Source organism: Microcebus murinus, chromosome 3 (genome assembly GCF_040939455.1).
Source record: "Microcebus murinus isolate Inina chromosome 3, M.murinus_Inina_mat1.0, whole genome shotgun sequence".
Lineage (NCBI taxonomy): Eukaryota > Metazoa > Chordata > Mammalia > Primates > Cheirogaleidae > Microcebus > Microcebus murinus.
In genome coordinates this window covers 21,639,351-21,652,971 of record NC_134106.1, presented here as the reverse complement: position 1 = coordinate 21,652,971, position 13,621 = coordinate 21,639,351, and the positions used below count along the sequence as shown (strand labels likewise).

Sequence of the window (13,621 nt, the reverse complement as noted above, 5' to 3'; positions counted from 1 at the left end):
TGCGCTCCTGTGTACATAATGACACCGTAATAGCTTCAGACGACTTCACTCCACTATTCAGTGCTCTCATGAAAGCGCAAAAGCTGAGTGGAGGATGCGGGCATCGATCCCGCTACCTCTCGCATGCTAAGCGAGCGCTCTACCATTTGAGCTAATCCCCCAGCTGGTGTAGAGTGCCTTCTCTTTACTTTACAGGTTGTTTTACCATGTCCGCAGACCAGGGGATTAACAGTAATTAGGGTATTTATTTAGCAGAGAATACTATGAGCAAGATATTTTAAGTGGGCATATAATAATACACCCAAGCAATAGCAATAAAGGCTAATTTTGGAGCACGTTACTATATCTTTGCATGTAACGCACAAGAGAGCTTTACTATACACTATACACTACTAGTATATGTGTCTTACTATCAGTACTATGCATAGTCAACAGGCAGCCTCTAAGTACACTTTTCTCCCCATGGGATAATTGGATTAAATTGAAACAAAAAGTGCCTCACGAAGTCCTTCGAGCCGGAATCGAACCAGCGACCTAAGGATTGCCGCAAATGCACCCACTACAGTCCTCCGCTCTACCAACTGAGCTATCGAAGGCTCCGCTGCTTTTTGGCCTTGCTGATTACCCTCTAATGCTTACAGAGGCCGCATTCGTCCAGGCACTAGAGAATTTCAAATTTGATTTCCAGTTTTTCTTACTAAAGGAGCCCGCCGGGGCCGGAGCCCGAGCCCCTTGAGCCTCACAAAGCAGAAAAGGCTGGAAACGGAACGGCGAGGAAAGGACGTTGCCAGAAGACCCGGTTCCCAGCCCGGAACCAAGGAAACACAGGACATGCGCTTCCCGGACATTTCCCTGCTTTTTTCAAAGCGCCGCCAGCGCGCGGGCAGTTTCCACAGGCCGGCGAACGCCCAGCCGAGCCCCTGGGCGGCTTTGCTCCCGGCGTGCCGGCGCACACTGGCTTTGCGGCCGCGACGCGCAAACCCCGTTTGCAGAGCCAATGGATCACTTTTGCTGTTTCTGCTCCAAATTCTCCTTCGGTTTCTCCTGGGGTGCAAGTAAAATGCATGCTCTCCTGACGTGAAGGACATTCCTTCAAGTAACGAATGTTTCGTCGGCATCTATTCATCTAGACTAGCGCAAGAAAGACACAGGCCACCGAACACTCCAGGCATCAGGGCAGCGCAGGATCAGGCAGGTGTCCCCGGGATTCCGGGACCGGCCGGCGTGGCCGCGAGGCCCGGGAGGGGAGGCGGTGGCCCGGCGGCTGCTACGCGCCGGGCATGGGGCCGCGGGGCTGGAGGACAAGCTTTCCCGCCCTCGGGAGTGCTAGGGGGATCCCTCTGCAGCAGGCCTCGGGTGGACACCCACGTAGGGTCGGGGTCGGGCGGCCACACAGTGTCGGGCACAGGCCACTGGTCTCCCTTGTGAGTTTATGCACAGGTCCGCGTACCCCCGGGTAGTCGTGGGTCCCCCAGGGCCAGGGAAGGGTCTTCTGCCTCGCTTGAGGCCCCTCCCCTGCCACTGTGGCTATCTAGATGTCTTCTGTGGGGTCATGGACTGACCCCATGTGGGTCTTCCCCACCTTTGTCCCTATCCCGCTCACACCTTCACCTCTGTTCCATGGGCCTGCAGTGTCAGTCCACAATCCTTTGCCCATTGCAGCTACCGGGTTTGTAAAACAAAGAAGCAAACCTAAACCCAAGTCGTCTGCGAAGCCTTTCTTCGTAGTCTGGCGGGGTGGGAGTGCAGGGAGACCTGGCCTGGGTTTCCAGTTCCTGGCCTGTGCTACCTCGAGCCACCCTAGCCTGGGCAAATCCAGGTCGAGTGATGGTTTCGCGCCTGCAACTCCAACATTTGATGGTTTATCTCAGGCTGAGCTTTAAATCCAAAGCTATCTGCTAACACAGAGCACAACGCGGCTTTCTCCCTTGTGACCATGCACAAAAGGGTAACATCTTCCCGTTGATTTCTTGGTTTAACTTCATCCGGCTGGTGCAAATGCTGCCACGGTGTCTGAGAGCTGTAGCCTGGGGCGGGATTTCCCGGCACGGTATTTAGTGCTGTTAAGTGATATATTCATTCTCTCTCTTTCTCAGGCCGGGAAGAAGAACATATTTTATTATTTTGCCTTTTTAAAAATTTAGGTGAAATTTACATAGCATACAATTAACCATTTTAAAGCGAACAATTCAGTGGTATTTAGTACAAGGACAGTGTTGTGCAAATATTACCTCTTTTTAGTTTCAAAACTTTTTTTTTTATCACCCTAGAACACCCTGGACCCTTTAAGTAATCATTCCCCGTCATCACTTCCCCTTATCCCCTGACAACCACTAATCTGCTTTCTGTCCCTATGAATTTGTCTGTTCTGAGATCTCATGTAAAAGAAATCATAAAATATCTGACCTTTTGTGTCTGACTTCTTTCACTTAGCATAATGTTTTTGAGACTCATCCAAGTTGTAGCATGTATTAATACTTTGTTCCTTTTTATGGCTGAATAATATTCTATTATGTGTCTGTCCATGACCCCACTGAAGACACCTAGACATCCACAGTATATACAATATTCCCTTGTAGTATGGATATTCTACAATTTGTTCATTCATTCATATATTGGTGAACATTTGAGCTGTTTCCACCATTTGGCTGTTATGAATAATGGTGTTATGAACATTCATTTACCAGCTTCTGTGTGGACATATGTTTCATTTCGCTTGGGTATATACCTAGCAGTGGAATTGCTGGGTCAAATGGTAATTATATGTTTAACTTTTTGAGGGACCGCTGAACTGTTTTCCACAGCAGCTGCACCATTTTACATTCCCACCAGCAATGTATGAAGATTCCAATTTCTCCACATCCTTGCCAACACTTACTTTCTGGGTTTTTAAAAAAATTATAGCCAATATTTCAGTAAACTGAGCTCAACTAATTATAAGCATTTTTCTATGTAACTTGAGATACTTTAAAATCACTGTTTGTTTTCCTTTATGGCCATCATTTATTAAAAGCTAATCATTGAGGCCGGGCGCGGTGGCTCACGCCTGTAATCCTAGCTCTCTGGGAGGCAGAGGCGGGCGGATTGCTCGAGGTCAGGAGTTCGAAACCAGCCTGAGCAAGAGCGAGACCCCGTCTCTACTATAAATAGAAAGAAATTAATTGGCCAACTAATATATATACAAAAAATTAGCCGGGCATGGTGGCGAATGCCTGTAGTCCTAGCTACTTGGGAGGCTGAGGCAGGAGGATCGCTTGCGCCAGGAGTTTGAGGTTGCTGTGAGCTAGGCTGACGCCATGGCACTCACTCTAGCCTGGGCAACAAAGCGAGACTCTGTCTCAAAAAAAAAAAAAAAAAAAAAGCTAATCATTGATACATTTTTATTGAAAGAGCTAAAACATTTTTCCTTGTACCTTGTAGCTGACCCTCTGATAAAGGTACATATAGAATGCTACAGAAACACAGAGAAGCTATTTGGGAAAAGGGAAGAGAGGGAGCGAGAGAGGAAACCAGTTTCTCAGAGGATGTAGTGACAGGGCAGAGCTGAATTTGAAAGTTAGGTAGGGTTTACATTGAGTGGACATCAGGCAACAATTGTTGGGTGATGGAAATACAGGACCCTGGTCATGGAGACAGGACAAAAGATGAAAACTGAGCAGAGACCAGGGCAAGATGGAACTTTCATGCAAAAAAAATTTGAACAGCAAATTCTCATGTGTCAGAGTCCTCACAATTCTAACAATTCTGTTATTGATAGCAGTTGTATGAAAATCTGAGAAAATCACCACGTGATGGAGAAAGTTTAGCTAAACAATAATTTAGTAAGGACCCATTTGGCACCAAGCTAGGGGCTAACACTCATGAATTAAAGTGTGGACTTTAATATTGTGGTTATCAGTTAGGCTAAAACCCCTTTTTAAAAATAGGAGGTGTTGCAAGTGAGTTTGAATGAATAGGTATTTACAAGATTGGTTAAGATCATACAGCTTCAGGGTCTAATTTAACTGATAAGTGATACACTCTTGATCATTTGGGTTTCAGTATTAAAGATAGAATTCCATTCTTCCATCATGATTTATTTACTTGGTTCACATGAAATCTTTTAATCATCTTTGAGTTGTCATATGCAATTTAATTTGGCCATGATTGCCATCTTCATAACGTGAAAAATGGTAGAAAAACCTGTAGAAGCATTTAAGAATTTACTCTAATATTTGAGAGGATTTCAGTATTCTGCCTTTACTTAAAAGTTTTGTATTGAGGTTGCAAGTCTGGCCAGATGATGAGCTTTGAAATAATCCAAGTGTAAATTCCTTTTATGTTGACAGGTTCATTTAATGGATCGAATCAGTTAATGTACCATGTAGGGAATATAGTAATATATAATTCATCTATTTGGTGCATGAGTGACCCTGAATTTTAAACATTATGAAATCACCATTTGAGTAGCCATTTTTCATCTTTTTGTTTCACCATAATTTATTGAAATATTTGTCTTCTTTTTGGACACATAGTTTATATCCAAATTTTCATTATAAATACCACTATGATGAATCTTCTTGTACATAAATCTTTGTCTATATTTCTGCTAACTTCTCTAGAATATATTTTTAGGAGTAGAATTACTTGGTCAAATAGTATGAACCTTTTAAACCTTCTGATAAATATTGCCATATTACTTGCCAGAAACAATATACTAATTTCTATCATGGCATTCTCTGAGTATATTATCATTAAAAAAAAAATCTTTGTTGATATGATGGACAAAAGTAAGTGGTATCTTATCTTAAATTTGCTGACGCCACAGCACTCTAGCACAGGCAACAGAGTGAGACTCTGTCTCCAAAAAGAAAGAAAACAAATTTGATCTTAGTAGTTCTTTATTTTTCTTTTTTCTTTTTTTTGAGACAGAGTCTCACTTTGTTGCCCAGGCTAGAGTGAGTGCCATGGCATCAACCTAGCTCACAGCAACCTCAATCTCCTGGGCGCAAGCAATCCTGCTGCCTCAGCCTCCCGAGTAGCTGGGACTACAGGCATGCACTACCATGCCCGGCTAATTTTTTGTATATATATTTTTAGTTGGTCAATTAATTTTTTTCTATTTTTAGTAGAGACGGAGTCTCACTCAGTGACCTCGAGCAATCCGCCCGCCTCGGCCTCCCAGAGTGCTAGGATTACATCCGTGAGCCACCACGCCTGGCCTGATCTTAGTAGTTCTTAGTAGTTTTATTCTTGTAAATAAGGAAGGTGTACCTTTTAAGAGCATTTAAGAATTTTATACTCTTTGTTGCTTTTTTTTTTTTTTTTTTTTTCTTTTTTTGAGACAGAGTCTCACTTTGTTGCCCAGGCTAGAGTGAGTGCCATGGCATCAGCCTGGCTCACAGCAACCTCAATCTCCGGGGCTCAGCGATCCTACTGCCTCAGCCTCCCGAGTAGCTGGGACTACAGGCATGCGCCACCATGCCCGGCTAATTTTTTTGTATATATATTTTTAGTTGGTCAATTAATTTATTTCTATTTTTGGTAGAGACGAGGTCTCGCTCAGGCTGGTTTCGAACTCCTGACCTTGAGCAATCCGCCCGCCTCGGCCTCCCAGAGTGCTAGGATTACATCCGTGAGCCACCACGCCTGGCCTGATCTTAGTAGTTCTTAGTAGTTTTATTCTTGTAAATAAGGAAGGTGTACCTCTTAAGAGCATTTAAGAATTTTATACTCTTTGTTGCTTTTTAAAATGGAATCCTTACCTCATTTTATTATCCATATGGTTATCACAGAATATGGTAAACCTTTTAATTTCTATATCTCTTATCCAACTAATTTACCACTTGCTTATTAGTTCCAAAAGATTTTTAAAAACAGTAAATAGAAATAAAACCCTTTCATCTGCAATTGATTTTATGTACTATTCTACATTGCTTATTTGTTTCTCCTGCCTTATTGCTCTGGCTAGAAAAGCAATTCTTTTTTTTTTTTTTTTTTTGAGACAGAGTCTCACTTTGTTGCCCAGGCTAGAGTGAGTGCCATGGCATCAGCCTAGCTCACAGCAACCTCAAACTCCTGGGCTCAAGCAATCCTCCTGCCTCAGCCTCCCGAGTAGCTGGGACTACAGGCATGCGCCACCATGCCCGGCTAATTTTTTTTCTAGATATATTAGTTGGCCAATTAATTTCTTTCTATTTATAGTAGAGACGGTCTGGCTCTTGCTCAGGCTAGTTTCAAACTCCTGACCTCAAGCAATCCGCCCTTCTCGGCCTCCCAGAGAGCTAGGATTACAGGCGTGAGCTACGGTACCCAGCGGAAAAGCAATTCTTAGAATGCCTTTATACTCTTACAAATTATTGAAGATCATGAAGAGTTTTGGTTTATGTGAATTACATCTAACAATATTTATCATATTAGAAATTAAAAGTGAGAACACGTAAAAATATTATTTAACCAATCAATAGCAATGAAAACTCCATAGCATTTTATTTATTTATTTATTTTTACATCAAGTGTGCTTTATTTCCTCCACAGGTATTCTGTTAAATAAAGCACCATTTATATACTTCCAGGCCTCCATAGGATTTTAAGTAAACAATAAGTATATTTTCAGAAACAAAAAAAACTTTGATGAGATTGGCATTATTTTACATTTCTGCAAATCTCTTTACTATCTGGCCTAATAAAATATAGCTGTATACTTATGTCTTCTGTGTTAAATCTCTTATCATTTGTTGCTTTGGTTGAGGTATAAAAAGAAAATCTGATTAGCCAGGTGTGGTGGCGCACATACATGTGTGAAACAATAGAGCCACAAAATAAATGAACCAAACATTGACAGAATTAAGAAGAGAAACAGACAGTTCTACAATAACAGTAAGGACCTTCAACATCATACTTTGCAATCGATAGAATATCTAGGCCGGGCGTGGTGGCTCACACCTGTAATGAGGTTGCTGTGAGCTAGGCTGACGCCATGGCACTCACCTCTAGCCTGGGCAACAAAGTGAGATTCTGTCTCAAAAAAAAAAAAAAAAAAGAATATCTAGACAGAAGTTCAATAAGTTCACCTGTAGTCCCAGCTGTTCAGGAGGCTGAGGCAAGAGGATTGCTAGAGCCCAGGAGTTTGGGGTTGCAGTGAGCTATGATACCCAAGCAACAGAGTAAGACCCTATCTCAAAAAAAAAAAAAGAAAAGAAAAGAAAAGAAAAAGATAAAGAAAATCTGATTTTGCAGATACGTAGTTGGAAAAGGAAAGGGATAATTGTGGACATTCTTCTTTGTTGCCACATCAAAATTTCAATTTTCAACATCTTTTACATTAAAATGCATTGGTCTGTCCTGTATTTTTAATAGATCTTTTACTTATGTATTATTTTGCAACATCATGCATTGGTCATTTGGAAAATAATGGTTGACTGAGCTTTGCAGATCTCCTAAATGTTGACACATTTTATTATTTAGTATCAAAAAATCACATTTATGAATATTACTGCCCATCTTATCAGAAAAGGCTTTAGTGTTAAGAAGCTGCTAAGCTAATGGAGGAAGGTACAAGTTTTCCAAAATTTTAATTTTATTTGAAAGTTCAAATTCTATTATTGGCAACAAATACTATCAGTTGTTTTCCTAGTAAAAGACTCACTATGTTCATTAAAAACATATCTGTCAAATACACACTAAGTAATCATAGTTTGTTAGTTGTCCTTTCAATTATAAAGTGTTCCAGGATATTATATATTGATAAAAGAGTCATTTTATCAAGAAGATAAACAATTATAAACATATATGTGTGAAACAGTAGAGCCACAAAAGAAATGAACCAAACATTGGCAGAATTAAAAAGAAAAACAGACAGTTCTACAATAACAATAAGAACCTTCAACATGCTACTTTGCAATAGATAGAACATCTAGATAGTAGTTCAGTAAGGAAATGGAGGACTTGATCAGCACTACAAACCAGCTAGACCTATCAGACATACACAGAACACTTCACCTAACAATAGCAGAATACACATTCTACTCAAGTGCACATGGCACATTCTCCAGGATAGACTGCATGTTAGGCAACAAACCAAGTCTCAATAAATTTTAAAAGATTGAAATCATACAAAGTACCTTCTCTGATCACAATGGAATGAAGCTAGAAATCAATAACAAGGAAAACTCCACAATTCACAAGTATGTGGAAATTAAACACACACTGTTAAGCAACCAATGGGGTAAAGAAAAAAACCACAAAGGAAATTAAAAAATACTTAGAGATTTATAAATGAAAATGAAAACACAATATACCAAAACTTATGGGATGCAGTGAAAGCAGTGCTCAGAGGGAAATATATAGCAGTATATGCCTATATAAAAAAAGACAAGGTCTCAAATCAATAATCTAATTTTACACCTTATAGAACTAGAAAAAGAAGAGCAAACTGAATCCAAAGCTAGAAGAAGGAAGGAAATAATATTAGAGTGGAGTTAAATAAAAGAGAGAATAGAGAAACAATGAAGAGATTTGATGAAACCAACAGTTGGGTCTTTGAAAGGATCAATCAACAAAACTGACAAACCTTTACCTAGAATGACAAAGAAAAATAGAGAAAAGACACAAATAACTAAAATCAGAAAGGAAAGTGAGAACATTACTGCTGACCTTAGAGAAATGAAAAGGATTAAAAGAGAATACTATAAACAATTATATGCCAACAAATTAGATAACCTAGATAAAATGGACAAATTCTTAGAAACAAATTACCTAGAAGACTCACTCAAGAATATATAGAAAATCTGAAAAGAAATATACCAAGAAATTAAATCAGTAATCAAAAACTCCCAACAGAAAGAAGTCTAGGACCAGAGGCTTCAATGTGAATTTTACCAAACATTTAAAGAATTAACATCAATCCTTTCAAACTCTTCCAAAAAATAGAAGAGAAGAAGAGAACACTAGCTAATTCATTCTATGAAGCCAGCATCGTCCTGACAGCAAAGCCAGACAAAAGCACCACAAGAAAACTACAGATCAATATCCCTTATGAATATAGATGCAAAAGTCCTGAACAAAATGTTAGCAAACCGAATCCAATAGCATATTAAAAGGATTACACCATAACCAAGTGAGATTTATTGAAAGAATGCAAGGGTGTTCAACATAAGAAAATCAATCAGTATAATATACCGCATTAATGAAGTAATATACGACATAGAATGAAGGAAAAAAAACCCACATCTTCTCAATTGATGCAGAAAAGGCACTTGACAAAATCCATCATCTTTTTATGATAAAAACACTTAGAAAGCTAGAAATAAAAAGGGACTTCCTCAACACATAAAAAGCATTTTTGAAAAACCCACAGCTAACATTGTACTCGATGGTGAAAGACTGAAAACTTTTCCCCCTAAGCTCAGGAACAAGACAAGCATGCCCACTTTCACCACTGCTATTCAACATTATACTGGAAGTTCTAGCCTGAGCAACTAAGCAAGAAAAAGAAATAAAAGCCATCCAGATTGGAAAGGAAGAAGTAAAAACTATCCCTATTTGCAGATGATACGATCCTACATATAGAAAATCCCAAAGAATCTACCAAAAAATTATTAGTGCAAATTCAACAAAGTTGCAGAGTACAAGATCAACACACACACACACACACACACACACACAAAACCCCAGTTGTGTTACACTAACAAGGCACAATCTGAAAAGAAATTAAGAAAATAACATCATTCATAATAGTATCCAAAATGATAAAAACATGTAGCAATAAATTTAACTAAGAAGATAGAAGACTTGTCCATGGAAAACTATAAAACATTGCCAAAAGAAATTAAAGAAGACCTAAATGAATGGTGGAAAGATATCCCAGGTTGATGGACTAGAAGGCTTAATATTGTTAAAATGGCAACAATACCCAATAAATCTACAGATTCAATGCAATCTCTATCAAAATTTCAATAACGTTTTTTTGCATAAATGGAAACTGCAATCCTCAAATTTGTATCACACTGCAAGAGCCCCCAAATAGCCAAAACAATATTGGAAAAGAAAAACAAAGTTAGAGGACTCACACTTTCAGATTTCAAAACATATTACAAAGCTACAATAATCAAAACAGTATGACTGGTGTAAGGACTGACATATAGACCACTGGAATAAAATTGAAAGTTCAGAAATAAACCTATCTATCTATGGCCAATTGATTTTTGACGAGGATGCCAAGATCATTCAAAGAGGGAAGAAATAGTGTTGGGACAACTGGATATTTATAGACAAAAGCATAAAATTGGACCCCTACCTTATGCCATATACAAAAATTAACCCAAAATGGATCAATGACCTAAATATAAAACTAAAACCATAAAACCATTAAAAGAAAACATAGGGATAATCTTCATAGACTTTGGAGTTTTGGCAATGGATTCTTAGATTTGACACCAAAATAACAAGCAACAAAAGAAAAAAATAAATAAATTTCACTTCATAAAAAGGCCAGGCACAGTGGCTTGTGCCTGTGATCCCAGCACTTTGGGAAGCTAAGGAGGGAAGATCACTTGAAGCCAGGAATTAGAGGTTACAGTGAGCTATGATTGAGCCACTGCACTCCAGCCTGAGTGACAGAGCCATACTCTGTCTCTCAATAAATAAATAAATAAATAAATAAATACTATTGTATGTTAAAGGACATTCCCAAGAAAGTGAAAAAGAAACATACAGGATGGGAGAAAATATTTGCAAACCACATATTTGATAAAGGTCTAATATCTAGACTATATAAAGAATTCTTTAAACTCAACAATAAAAAGACAAATAAATAACCAGTTTAAAAATGAGCAAAGGCTCTGAATAGACATTCCTCCAAAGAATATATCCAAATGTCCAGGAAGCACATGAAAAGATATCCAGCTTTACTGGTCGCTAATGAAATGCAAATCAAAACCACAAGAGACCATGTCACACTCACTAGGACAAGTCTATCAAAAAAATGAGCAGATTCTTCCAAGGCAGCATTCCGTCCCTGGATAAATATCCATAATGCCAGGTCCCTCAGCAGTGTGCAGAGATGGAGCCAAACCACCAAGAGGAAATAACAAGTGGTGGGGAGGACGTGCAGAAATTAGGACCCTCGTATGTTGCTGGTGGGAATGTAAAATGGTTCATTCACTATGGAAACAGTTTGGTGGTCCCTCAAAAAGTTAAGCATAGAATTACTATATGACCTAGCAATTCCACTCCTAGGTATATTCCCCAAATAATTAAAAACAGGCACTGAAGCAAATATATGTACACTTATGTCCATTGTAGCACTATTCGCAATAGCTGAAAGGTGAAAACAGCCTGAATGTTCAGCAAGGGATGAATGGAAAAACAAATTGTGGTATATACATATAATGAAATATTTTTCAGCCATGAAAAGGAACAAAGCATTGATACACTTGGGTAAACCTTGAAGAAAATATTCTTCTAAGTGAAAGAAGTTAGAAATGAAAGGTCACATATTATATAATTCTATTTATATGAAATATCCAGAATAAGCAAATCCATAGAGATAACAAGTAGATTAATAGTTCCCAGGGGCTGAGCAAAGAGGGAATTGGGGAATGACTGCTAATAGAGTTCCCTTTGGGGTGATGAAAATGTTTTGAAACTAGAGGTGATTATTATACAACATTCTATGCACTAAACGCCATGGAATTGTTCACTTTAAAATGGTTAATTTTATGTTATGTTAGTTTCAGTTCAATTGAAAAAAATATAAGGAAGGTGTTCCATGAAAAAAGTGACTAGTTCAGGTTGGAAATCAAACAATTGCATACAAGTGCTTTTCTTTGAGGCAGTCTTTATGTAGTCTTCCTGTTTCTTCACAAAGAAATTTAAAAAGAGGCCTGGCTCAGTGGCTCGAGCCTGTAATCCTAGCACTCTGGGAGGCCGAGAAGGGCGGATCACTGGAGATTAGGAGTTCAAAACCAGCCTGAGCAAGAGCGAGACCCCATCTCTACTATAAATAGAAAGAAATTAATTGGCCAACTAATATATATAGGAAAAATTAGCCGGGCATGGTGCCGCATGCCTGTAGTCCCAGCTACTTGGGAGGCTGAGGCAGGAGGATTGCCTGAGCCCAGGAGTTTGAGGTTGCTGTGAGCTAGGCTGACGCCACGGCACTCACTCTAGCCTGGGCAACAAAGTGAGACTCTGTCTCAAAAAAAAAAAAAAAAAAAGAAATTTAAAAAGATATGTTTTAACAAAAGTAATAAATTTTACTGCTTCATCAAGGACATTCGATTTCTTAGGACAAACCTAAGGAATTGGGTTTTTTAAATAATGTGAATGTGTGGTGGTGAAGAATCTATTAGTACACTTTGGTGCCACTGCCTTGATTCATGTTAATGTACTAGCAGTTTCACTTGCTTTTGCACTCAAAACAGCAAATGTCAACAAAGGCAAATGACATCTTAGCGTTACTATGAAAATAATTCCAACTTCTTAGAATCCCAGAAAGGGTCTCGCTCGTCCCAAGGATCCCCAGAGTCCACTGACCACACTTTGAGAACCGGTAGTCTAGAATGTTCACATGATGTTTAATAATGATGGTGATAGTAGGCCCGTCCAGGTTCATGACTTATTGGAGTCTCGATAACTTCATAGCCATCACCCTCAGTGAGGATTTGTCCAGCTAGCATGCCCATTGGCCCTGATTTGGCTTCTAGGGGAATCTGACTTAATGGCCTTCTATTATTTAGGTACTGAGTGAACTATAGAGACCAATTTTAAATTACGTGTCACTGCCTTCAGGATTTCCTCTACCATCATCACTTTGGGATCTTATTAAACCTATTCTTTCTTCCACCCTACAGTATGTAGAAATATAATTTTCTTCCAATAATCCTTGATCTGGGCAGTTGACAATCTGTAAGTGACATCTGACCATATGTGAAGACTAAGCAACTCTTTCCTTCATAGCTTTAACCCTGCAGACACCCAGGCCCAAGAGTAGACAGTATCGCTTTCCCTCTAATGCCTCAAGAAAATATTTTTAGGTGTCACTTTCAACCCCACTGTCTTACTCCCTACTGAATTGGAAAGATTATTCCAAGGCAGCATTCTGTCCCTGAATAAATACCCATAATTCCAGATCCCTCAGCAGCATATAGATATGGAGCCAAACCACCAGGAGAAGTGGCTGTGGGCCCAGGAATTATGGAATATGTGGCCCAGTGAGAACACAGTAAATGTGCTATCAAATCCTTATTTAAATGAAGCAACTGAGTTTTCTTTTTTTCAGTATAGTTTTCTAAATCTGTTAGTTCTCTGTGACTATTAAAAACAAGAATTAGAATCTCACTTCATCTGAATCCCCTTCTCATTTGGGACCCGGAATGTAACCCTTTTTCTCTTTGGTGGGAGGCACTATAATTTAAAATATGTGTAGTAACCTTTTATGGAATTGTCTGAAACAGATTGGATATCGCCTAGCCTTGTAAATGAGATGAGCTGTTAATAAATAGCATCCACTCATTTACCTGAACAGTATCTGTGGGTGAAGGTTGGGGTATTTGGGAGTATACTAAACTATGAAAGGGATAAATGCTTTATTGTAAATAATGGAGAAGATAATAATTAAAACAATTTTGAAGGTCACAGA

The 13,621-nt window shown here is 39.0% G+C and overlaps 1 long non-coding RNA gene and 2 other non-coding genes across 5 annotated transcripts in view; 1 reads left to right on the top strand and 2 right to left on the bottom strand.

Annotated features, from left to right (window-relative positions):
* Positions 1-13,621, top strand: part of LOC105884385 (uncharacterized) — a 174,527-nt gene that overhangs the window by 68,982 nt on the left and 91,924 nt on the right. The gene's annotated exons all lie outside the window — the stretch shown is intronic.
* Positions 89-161, bottom strand: TRNAA-AGC (transfer RNA alanine (anticodon AGC)). The gene has a single exon. It is a non-coding gene; the product is annotated as a tRNA-Ala (tRNA).
* On the bottom strand, positions 507-596 carry TRNAY-GUA (transfer RNA tyrosine (anticodon GUA)). Its single transcript is given in 2 exon segments — positions 507-542; positions 560-596. It is a non-coding gene; the product is annotated as a tRNA-Tyr (tRNA).